Here is a 12232-nt window from a genome sequence, read left to right on the forward strand (position 1 = left end):
CTGGCATTTGAAATTTTGTCCGCTGATCAGTTTAGCTATCCTGCTGTCAGTTGAACTCAAAAATCCTGCAAACAACTAAACAACAAAATATCACAGCAAACATATATGACATTATAAGAGGGTTTTGAAAACCATTTTAAAACACATTTAAAAATCAGTTTTTTAAATGTCCTTCTTAGAACAGCTAGCTCTGACACCAATTGTTGGATCATGTGCTCGGCACCTTTGAGGTGTTTTCAACACAATAAACCAATGAGCTACAATAGCTCATGTTTTAAGAATGTGTACACTGATTAATTAAATCAAGTTTGGTAATAAACCAAGCGGAAGACACTTGAAATAATCCTTCGTTAAGAAAACTTATAGATTTTAAATTTTTTTTCAACTGAATAACTGAAATTAGGGGATCAGTTCAGTTATGGACAGAACTGAACTGATATCAGCTGAACTGATCAAATCAGTTAAGAACAAAAACAAGTAGTTAAACGGTTAAATACACAAGATATGTTTATGGATGTTTGGAGACTTCAACTGCTCCTACGTCACCCCTTATACCTCCACGGGTAGAATCCACTAGAAGACTTTGATTTATACAACTCTTTGTACAAACCCACTCAGCTAGGACTTACACTACTGCCTAAACTGAATTTCTAGCTATGACTGAAGGCAGCACCTTCCAGCCAACACTTTTTTAACGTCTATGTGTCAAAGACTACATACACAAGTTTAACGTCTTTGTGCAAGACGGTATTTGAGGTGGTGGTGTGTGTGTGTGTGTGAGAACTGAACACTTAATACAAATCGAAAGTGTTCTCACACACTGAGGGAATTATGCTTCTAATATAAGCTGATATAACTTTGAAGTGTTCCATCGACTGGGCTGATTGCTTCCTTGTAAGCAGATAAACAATAAGCGTGCCTTTCTTCTTCATTCATCTCTCTCGTGTATTGGTCTTCACTGATATTCTATTTATAGGCAGAAAGCATGATCGTACAGTGAGACTCAGTGAATGAATCTGTTTCAGTTTGAATTTGTTCCCCCAAATGGATATCTGGAACATTTGGCTTTAAGTGCTGGTGCAACATCTCTTATTGTACTTTGATCGTATAATAGCTTTTTTAGCTTTGCGCACAGCTGGATTCTATTAAATAAGCTTGTCGTATCTGCAACTGATTGCTCTTAACTGATGTTCTGACTGTTCAGTTGAACTGGTGAGGTGAAATCAGTTGACTAGTCAACTGAACTGATTTCACTGATTCATTTGAACTGGTCAGTTGGGCTCTTCATCAGTTGAACACTTCATCAACTGGCCGGCCTTCTGAAGGTCTTCTGCTGAACCACCTATCAACTGGATAATCAGTTGAACTGCTCTTGATACTTCAGTTGTACTGGTTCAGTTTGATCAATCAGTTTGCATTTGCAGTTTGCATCTCGATAACTTCAGTTTAGGCTCAGTAAACTGATCATTTCAGTTTCAGCTATCTGCGTACTAAGGTAGATTATTAGAAACAAAATAACAAGTTTTTTTACCATCAAAATCAAGCAAGATTGCGAACATGAAATGTTACAACAAACCCACTCTTCGCCGGGACGTCATGCTGATGAGGCCTGCAGGTTATGATGAGGCCACTGCCTGCGCTTTTTAGGCAGACTAGGCACTGCGAGACATAGACCATGAGATGCATAGGAAGAGACAGCAGGCTCAGTCCAGTTCCAAGCCGCCGAAGAAGCAGTTTACTGGGCCACCGAGACAGCAGGGGCAGCAGAAGCCCCGGGGATGGCATAGAGGGCCAGGATAGCAGAGACCACCTCAGGCACCAGGGGCACCTAGGCCGGAGGGAGGACCGCCATGCAAGCAGTGCAACAAATATCACTATGGCAAATGCATGTGAAGCACCTTCAGATGCTTCGTATGCAAACATGAGGGGCACAAAGCTGTAGATTGCTCTCAGAACAAGGGTCCAACCACAGGACGAGCCTATGTGATGCACGCCGAGGAGGCGGAGGCCTAGCCTGACTCTACCTTGATGACTGGTAACTTTTACGCTTAAGTCTATATGTTTACCGCTTTGATTGCATGTAATTGTATGACCAGTATGTGAATTAATTGATGGGATCGATAACATAGAAAGAATTAGGATGCATGTTCTACCTAGTTGTAATTTATAATTTAATTGTTTATGGGAAGATATCAGGGCTTAATTGTAATAACGGCTAATTCGGGGACTATTTTCGAAACTTCCGAAATTTTGAGGATTTATTGGTGACATTTTCGAAATTTTATCAATTTTTGGGGTTTAAGTTTGAAAACGAGGTAGGGTTATATTGCAATTTTCAAATAAGAGAAGGACCAATGTGCAATTTTCGAAACTTTATGGGGTTAATCTACAATTTTTGATTTTTCTGAGGGTTAATTTTGAATTTTTTGGGAATGATGATTGGACTAATTCAGTGATTTTTCGAGGATTTTGGGTTAATTGCAAAGAAAGAATTCCTTAAGTTCAACACTACTAGATTTGATGGTATATTTTGTCGCATGGAGGATATATATTGCAGGTGTAGCCACGCATGCATTGCTAGATTAAGGGGCTACGCACTCGTTTATACCCGAATCTTTCGGGAAGCGACTAGGAATCATACCTAAAGCGATGGATTTGGGTTTCAGAGTATCGATCCCATCCGGGGATCAGATGTTCACTTCCCAGATAGTGAAGAGATTGGAGCTCCGGTTACCGAAGTATGTAGTGCAGGCAGATTTGATTGTGCTACCATTATCGGAGTTCGACATTATTTTGGGAATGGACTGGATATCTTCTCATGGTTCAGTTATAGATTTAAGATAGAGATCAGTGTCTGTCAGACCGCTCAGTGGGAAGCCGTTTGTTTTTTAGGCAGCCAGACATCAGCAAATGTCGCACGTCATTTCTTGCATGTGTGGGAGGAAGCTTATGAGGAGAGGCTGCCAGGCGTTCTTAGCCACCATTGTGTCAGTGACAGAGCCAGCAAGTCAGAGGCCGGAGGATGTGGATGTGGTTAGTGAGTTCTCCAGTGTGTTTCCCGATGATGTTTTAGGCATTCCACCAGACAGAGAGGTGGACTTCTCCATTGAGCTCATGCCAGGGACAGTGCCATTATCTAAGGCACCCTATCGATTAGCGCCTGCAGAGATGAAGGAGCTTAAGGATAAAATTCAGGATCTACCGGATAAGGGCTTCATTCGCCCTAGATTTTCTCCATGGGGAGCACCGGTTCTATTTGTCAAGAAGAAGGATGGCAGTATGCGACTGTGTATTGATTACAAAGAACTGAACAGGGTCATAGTCAAGAATAAGTATCCGCTGCCGAGGATCGAGGACTTATTTGATCAGCTTCAGGGAGCCTCAGTGTTCTCCAAGATAGACATTCGATCCGGATATCATCAACTGAAAGTGAGGGAGGCATTTGTGCATAAGACAACCTTCTGGACACGATACGGGAACTATGAGTTTTTGGTGATGCTCTTCGGTTTGACGAACACGCCAGCGATCTTCATGGATCTCATGAATCGTGTATTTCAGCCATTTTTGGAGCAGTTCGTCATAGTCTTCATTGACGAGATTCTGATCTATTCGAAGAGCAGAGAGGAGCACAGTCAACATCTGAGGACAGTGTTACAGATTCTACATGACAGACTATTGTATGCCAAGTTCATTAAATGAGAGTTCTGGCTTAACAGGGTGGCATTCTTGGGCCACATTGTATCACATGATGGCAAAGAGGTCGACCCCTGCAAAGTAGAAGAAGTCAGAGATTGGCCAGTTCCGAAGAGTGTGACAGAGATCAACAGTTTCTTGGGATTGGCAGGTTACTACAGGAAGTTAATCCAAGGCTTTTCTTCTATTGCAGTGCCTATGACCGCCTTGACGAAGAAGAATGCCAAGTTCATCTGGGGATCTAAGTGCCATGAGAGATTTGACTTACTGAAGCAGGCTTTGACTACTACACCAGTGCTAGCTATGCCATCAAGTCATGGAGAGTTTGTGGATTATACGGATGCATCGAAGCTTGGTTTGGGCGCGATTCTGTTGCAAGCATGACAGAGTGATAGCCTATGCGTCAAAGGTCCATGAGAAGAATTATCCGACTCATGACCTCGAGCCAGCAGCAGTGGTATTTGCCCTGAAGATCTGGAGACAATATCTGTATGGAGAGAAGTGCAGGATTTTCATAGATCATAAAAGTCTGAAGTACTTCTTCACATAGGAGGAACTGAATATGCGACATAGGAGGTGGCTTGAACTGGTTAAGGACTACAATTGCGACATTAGCTACCATCCGGGTAAGGCTAATGTGGTTGCAGACGCCCTGAGCAGGAATCACGCAGTGATTGCTCATCTGTCACTACAGAGTCCGCTACAAGTTGAGATTTAGATATTTGAGCTTGCATTTTATGCCAAGGGGGAGGCCCCGAATCTTGCTACTCTGATAGTACAGCCGACTCTGAGAGACAGAATCAGGAAAGGACAGACTTCGGACGAGCAGTTACAGAAGTGAAGACAGAGGGACGAGGCTAAGGGCCAGAGACTATACGCAGTTGTGGACGACATAGTCAGATATAGGGACCGCCTATGGGTTCCTGACAGTGATTCTCTTCGAGAAGATATCTTGAGTGAGGCCCACAGCACCCCGTACTCCATCCATCCAGGGATTACGAAGATGAATAAGGATCTACAAACTCTGTATTGGTTGTCGGGCATGAAGAGGGATATTCTGCGATTCGTCTTTTGAGTGTTTGACTGGTCAGCAAGTTAAGGCAGAGCATCAGAGATATGCAGGGAAGCTGAGACCACTCCCTATTTCCGAGTGAAAATGTGAGAATATTACTATGGACTTCGTGACATGGCTTCCGAGGACTATTGGAGGATTTAACGTCATCTTGGTGATTGTTGATCGGCTCACTAAATCAGCTCATTTCTTACCGATTAGGAAGACATTCACCATGAATCAGTACGCAGAGCTGTACATCAGAGAGATAGTCAGACTACATGGGATTCCAATGTTCATCGTGTCAGACAGGGATTCGAGGTTCACGTCTGCATTCTGGAAGAGTCTTCACCAAGCGCTAGGTACGAAGTTATTGTTCAGTGCCGCTTTCCATCCTCAGACCGACGGTTAGTCAAAGAGGGTGATTCAGATTCTGTAAGACCTACTCCGAGATTGCATGATCGACTTCAAGGGCAGTTGGGAGCCGAAGTTGCCACTTGTGGAGTTCACATACAACAACAGTTATCAGGCATCGATAGGTATGACTCCATATGAGGCACTGTATGGGAGGAAGTATAGGTCGCCAGTTTATTGGGATGAGGTAGGAGAGCGAGCAGAGTTGGGTCCGGATATTGTCAGGCAGACAGCGGATTTAGTGGCAAGGATTAGGGACAGGATAAAGACCGCACAGAGTCGTCAGAAGAGTTATGCTGATCAGAGGCGGCGAGATTATGAGTTCGCAGTAGGGGATCATGTGTTTGTGAAGGTCGCATTGATGAAGGGTGTGATGAGGTTCGAGAAAGAAGGGCAAGCTCAGCCCTAGATTCAACGGACCATTTGAGATCCTAGAAAGAGTTCGGACACTCGCTTACAGAGTCGCTTTAAAGCTGAATTTGGCGGGAGTTCATAATGTCTTCCACGTCTCCATGCTGCGGAAGTACATGTCGAATCCTTCGCATGTGCTTAACTATGAGCCACTTCAGCTGACACCGCACCTATCATTTGAGGAGAAATCCACCCAGATACTGGAGAGGCAGGAGAAGAGGCCCCTGTAAAGGTGATCCAGTGGTCAAGGTCAAGTGGCTGAATCATTCCGAGGAGGAGGCTACTTGGGAGACCGAGACCGAGACCGAGACCGAGATGAGGAGTCGCTACCCGGAGTTATTTGGTACGTTCTAATTTCGAGGACGAAATTTTATTTAAGGGGGGGAGAGTTGTAAGTTCCAGGAATATAATTCACGTAACCTGAACGCATGTAATCTAGAATTTTTACTTTAAATTATGTGTTTAATTATTTTTATGCATTTTATGCATAATTCATGCATGATAGGATTTATTTCATGAAATTTTTAAAAGTTCATGCATTAAGGTTTCTAGATACATTTCGCGCTTGAACGAGGAACAAAGACCGGAGAATTATCAAGAAAATTATTTTTATCACACGATTAATTTTTATTAATTAATATAAGGTGTTTTTAGGGTATTTTTAAAAAAGGAGATTTTATTGAATATTTTTATCCGCAAGATTTTATTTTTATCCGGTACACAAATTTTATCGAATCGGGGGATTTTTTGAGGGTTCGGCTAATATTTTCAAAAACTTTCCAACACAAAATATTTTTCGTGAGTATGTTTGCACCTAATGGACCTACTTTTAAGTTTACTGGGTTTAAAACTTTTGTTAAACTTTTAAATGTTAATTATTGGCCCATTAGAGTTATTATATTATTTAATTAACACTTAAACTTAAATTAACCTAAACCTAATCACTCTCCATTCAGCCTCCCACCCCCTCCACTCAAAAACCTCCTCGTGATTTGCTACTGCAAGAATTCGGTGCCTCCATTTCCATTCAAGCTAAAATTCCCTTCGGCCGTGTGATCTATTGCATTGATTGTTCAAAAAAAAAAAATTAACACCAGGCATGCCACGTGCTTTTGTTTTGCATTTTACATGCCATATACATACTGATGTGTGCTAATTATTATGTGAAATTCTCGATCCAATACCTAGCATGTAGGATTTTTGGTTTGCTTGAGATTATCGCTTTCTTTCTTGCATTGCTGCTCACGATTTTCTTGATGGTTTGCAAGGGGGGCTGTCCTGAGGTGTTGCTGTAGGGTGTGAGAGCTGAGAGTGACGTTGTCACTAAGCTGGAACCGATGGAGGACAGTACAAGTTTGAAGATCGAGGGGTTATCGTGATGGGGCTCAGTTTTGGGTTGATCGAGTGTAAAGGGGAAACCGTTAGTGTCCGAGTAATTCCGGGCCTTGGAACTGCTTCTGACGGGTCCAAACCATGACTTGGAAGGGCCCTAACATTGCTGGTTTGAACCATGAACAGCACGCACGCACCGAGTGCAAAGGAGTTGTGGTTGTGGTGCTTTGGGCCCTAGCGTGTGTGCTTAGTGCGTAGGCTGCATGGGGCTGAATCCTTGGGCTGGTTCAGTCCAGTAGAGTCCTAGGGTGGTCTAGGAGGGGAGAGTCAGGAGCTGGTTCGCTTGGTGGTGGATTAAGAGCGAAATCGTGGGGAGGCAGTGAGCTTAGAGTTCGAGTGGGGCTATGGTGAAGGGTACAACAGCTTTTGGGTCTTGGCCGAGGGGTTAGGGTGTCTAGTCTTGATGAATTTAAGGAAATGTAGATGTTTATCAAGTGTGAAGAACAATTGGGAGTAATTTGGTAAAGGTTCGAGTCGATTCGGATTAAAACCGGGACCTCTGTCCGAGTTTTAAAACGAATCGCGTAAGTTTGTTATTGGGCTCAAGTTTGCGTCTAAGATTGCTTTTAAATATGTTTTGAGACATTTTAAGGAGTTTGGGAAGCTTCGGGTCAATCTTAGAAGTTCAGGGGTAAAACGGTAATTTTTGGTTTCCAGGGGTAAAATGGTCATTTTGCACCCGGGTTGAGATTTTGGTCATGGCAGCGCTNAAATGGTCATTTTGCACCCGGGGTGAGATTTTAGTCATGGCAGCGCTCTGAGCACAAATTTATCATGCTTTAAATTTTTATGCATCATGTTCATGATTTTTATGGAATTACGATAAATACATTACATGCTTGGTTTAAAGGAAAAATTATGTATATGCATGCTTTTATTTAAGTAGTGATTATGATGACATGTTTTGAAGAAAGTGATTTTGTTGTGACTAACACGATGACATGTAGGCCGGGACTCAGTGGATGGGTAATGCTGTCGTTGATGTCCTCGTCGCCGGGTACCGCGGTTACACGTAGATGGATCCATCGACTGACATGATGATACGAAAGTCACAGCTAATGAACGGAATTCAAATTAAGAAAATTAACACGTAAATGTTGACACGATGATACATGCTATGATTATTACCATGTTTTAATAGGACACGTTTACGCATACGATTTTATTGCAGACATGAAATGTATGTTGATTATGCTATTTTTCACTTCTGTGTGTTATGTATATGTACTTGTTATTACTGGTATAGGTGTGTTGAGCCTTTAGACTCACTAGGCGTGTGTGATGCCGGTGAGTTTGATGCTGAGGGGACTGGAGGTGCTGAACTATGAGTAGGCAGCTCTGGTGCAGTGACACGACCCGAGGACCGCATGATTTTCTCATATTGATTTATGAGTTTTGAGAGGAGTTAAACATTCTTATACGTTGGTGATATTCCGATTTTTACTCGCCAATGTTTACATTTGATTTTGGACGATGTTGGGTTTTTTAAACTGCGCTACTTTTATGGTCAAATAAATACGATTATTTCAAATGTTATTTTGTAAATGCGAGCCTTTATTAAAAAAATAAAATATTTCCGCACTTTTAAAATGGTAGACGTTACAATGTACCTCATAAAGCAACCATCAGGACTCATTGTCCTCACCTGACAGCTCAACCTCCTCATCCTCATCATACTAGGCATCATCCTCGATGGGTCAGTGTGAAAACGTTGGCAGATGCGGGAATGGCTCGTCGGAGGCAGTGGTCACAGAGAAGCGCTGTGCAAGCACACGAGTGAAATCGTGCGTATAATCCATGTGCTCGCAGGTGATCAGCCACCATCTCCTCATCATGTGATCTAGATCATTGAGGTGCTTGTGCTCGGTCTGACCCCTCCCTCAATATCATTCCATGTAACCCCTACTAAGTGACAGAGATCCATGATAGTCGAAGAATGGGGCATCTTACTGTGGAACTGCCCCAGACAGCGTGTCAGATCGAACTCATAATCACCCGACCTACATCCACTGTCTTGTCGATGATGATAGAGTAAACCAAAGCTGCTTTCGTCTTCGTCACATCCGACACATGTCTAGATGGTATCAACCGCGAGGCTAAAAAATGATACCTGTTATATGCCTCCCTCTTCATGGATGTTACTGGAAATATGCCGGGGCTCGTTGATTATTGATATTCCAAATTGTGCCCGGCTCACAAAGTATAGTAATGACCGACTCATAGGGGTAAAAATCTCTCATAAATGTCGTGTACTCATCGGTGTCATAGTTGGACATCAAGCACAGCGAGTTGATCGTCTCACCATCGAAGGCAACTATCTGCCCCCTGATCTTCACACAATAGTCCTCGTGTTTTACCTTCATATTTGCGTAGAATTCCCTAACAAGGGACATCACAGCATTTGCAGGGGGCTTTACAAACTCGTCCCAATTCAACTGTCGGGCAAGAACCAATGTTTCACGATTTGGGTAGCTCTGATCCATACCCCTCTCTCGCTGCATATTTTTTTCTAGCAATTTAGAATAATCTCAGCGGAAACCGCATCCCAGAACCTTCGTCTATCAAAACTGGCCGAAAACGACTCACCATCCCCAGATTGACCGTGTTTACTCTTCTTTTTCGACAACATGACTCAACCGAATAACAATCTCGCACGATAACAATTTTCCCTACAAAAACATCTTGCAATAACGATGTACCAACAATATAGCCACCACAATGACAAAATAATCTATCAATCAGTGGTTCTCTATAACATGCAATACTCTAATCCAACAATCCTCAAGAACAAACTCACTTAGACAATTTATCGAACATCTTATGTGCAGAAGCTCAAGAACTCTATTCCTTCAAATTTGAACATGAAATTCGAGATTCTCAACACCAAGAATGATTACCTTGTGATAGGACCGAAATTTTCTTGTAATTATCCTAGGTCGACTCGTTTTTGAAACTCTTGTTGAAATTTTTATGCCAAAGAAGACATAGGAAGTGGGATGTCAAGATGAATTTGGCTTGAGAGTGATTTGTGTTGTGTATTGTGTTGTTTCAAGGAAGAAAATTGTTGAGGAGGGCTATTTTTTGGTGGTGGAGAAGAAAGACTAGGCGCGGCGTGGCGCTTAGTTTGGGGTGGAATGATGTCCGAAGCCATTTTTTCCCCCTTATAATACGATCTAGCGACGCGGCGCTTGGCATGTTGGCAGGTAGCGCTGCCAAGCGCCGCGGCTCGGATTCTTCGGCATTGGAGTGCCACATTGCTTGTTGGTTAGCGCCGAGGCGCTAGTCTTTGAGTGCTTGGCGCTCGATTAATGGTGTTGCGGCGCCTGTTCTTCGGAAATAATGGCGCTGCAACACTGATATATGGGCGCCTATGTGACGTCCCGTACTTTTAAACTATTTAAAATTTGTGGAAAAAATAAAAATTTTCTTAAATAAGAAATAAACCTTCAAATTTCGATTAACATAAACTGTTCATCCAAAAGTATTTGCAATAAAAAGATCACGAAAAAAGTTTTCTAAAAAAAATATACTTGTTTAAACATCGTAAACACATCTCATGAAAATCATAGTATTTGAACATGCATAAAGTCTTAAAACATGGGCAGTCCTCGGGTTTATCCTCCTGCACTGTCCAAGACGGCTCATTGGTCCCCACCCCTCGTTTCCTCATACTCGTCCTCACCTGCATCGATCAAGTCTAAAGTGAAACGTCTGCTACTCGTTTTGCTTAAAACGTACTAGAATTTTTTTCCTCCTTAATCTACATAATTCAAAATATAAATATATATAAATACTTTAAAATATCTTGTCACCATTTTAAAAATAAACATCCAACTAACATTTAAAAATCCAAAGAAAAATATTTTAAAGCATAAAATCGTCAAATGTTTTACCAACCTAAAAACATTATTTGAAAAGTATAGCTCATATTATAACTTCTCAAAAATNCATTTTAAAATCCAAAGGAAAATATTTTAAAGCATAAAATCGTCAAATGTTTTACCAACATAAAAACATTATTTTAAAAGTATAGCCCATACTATAACTTCTCAAAAACCACTCATAAACATAAATAAAAAGTTGTAAAAATATCTTTAATATAACTTAAAATCATAATTCATAAACTAGTGCGGAAAACTAGCGTCGGTCCTCGGGTTATGTTGTTGTCACTTTGATTGTTGCACTCCCAAGAACAGGTTGTCCACAAGTAGTATAATTCGGTTAGTCCGATATCGTATCCACATGGAAGCTAAGGTAATTACAAGTCTTTTGTTTTGTTTTTGTTTTTGTTTCTTTTTAATTTTAATTGTTTGAATCTTTAATGGGTAAATTTTAATTGTTCCAATTTTAATTTAAGTAGTTGAGATTAAAGGATCCACTCTTGTTATTTTAATAAAGTTAACATTAACGAACAATATTGGAATCCACTTAATAAAATGGTTCCAATATATTAAATAATCATATTTATATTATGTTATAAATTATTATCTTATAAGTATATAATATATACCAAAACTTATAAATGTGGTCAAGTATTTATTGTGCTATATATATTTGTAAACACTAAATCAAGGTTCCCACTTTACATGGTTGGTAAAACCAAACAAATATTTAAATGGTACCAATAACTTAATACTATGATATATTCATATATAATAAATCAAGGAATCCAAGTTAAATGGTTGGTAAAACCAAACTAACATTTAAATGGTTCCAAAAATTTAATTTTATAATATATTTATATATTATAAATCAAGGCATCCACTTTAAATGGTTGGTAAAAGCAAACTAACATTTAAATGATTCCAAGAATTTAGTGTAATATATAGCAACAATAAATCAAAATTCCCACTTATAAGTAGGGTATAAAAATGCTTAAAGAAATAAATATAACATAAACAATAAATAATGATTAAATAATATAAAACATAGATTCTTACCTTTTAACAACCTTATTATCATGCCAAGAGTTTCACCTTATCATCTCAACTTTAGGAAGTTAGCTATTCATTATTCAAAGTGTAAAACTTTGAATATGAAATTAACATGCTAATTGTATTTAAATGAAGAAATAAAGGAAAAATATAGAGAGAAATATTATGAACTCAAAGGTTTGTTCATAGAATGAGGGATATCTCAATACATTACAATGCACCCCTATTTATAGCCAAATTTGGGGAGACAACCACAAATAAAATATTATTTTTTTACACATAAGTCTTCATTGGTGTTCCAAGATATTATATTATATTACACATCACTTTTGAAAAT

This window comes from Primulina huaijiensis, chromosome 12 (assembly GCF_012295235.1).
Source record: "Primulina huaijiensis isolate GDHJ02 chromosome 12, ASM1229523v2, whole genome shotgun sequence".
Taxonomy (NCBI): Eukaryota; Viridiplantae; Streptophyta; class Magnoliopsida; order Lamiales; family Gesneriaceae; genus Primulina; species Primulina huaijiensis.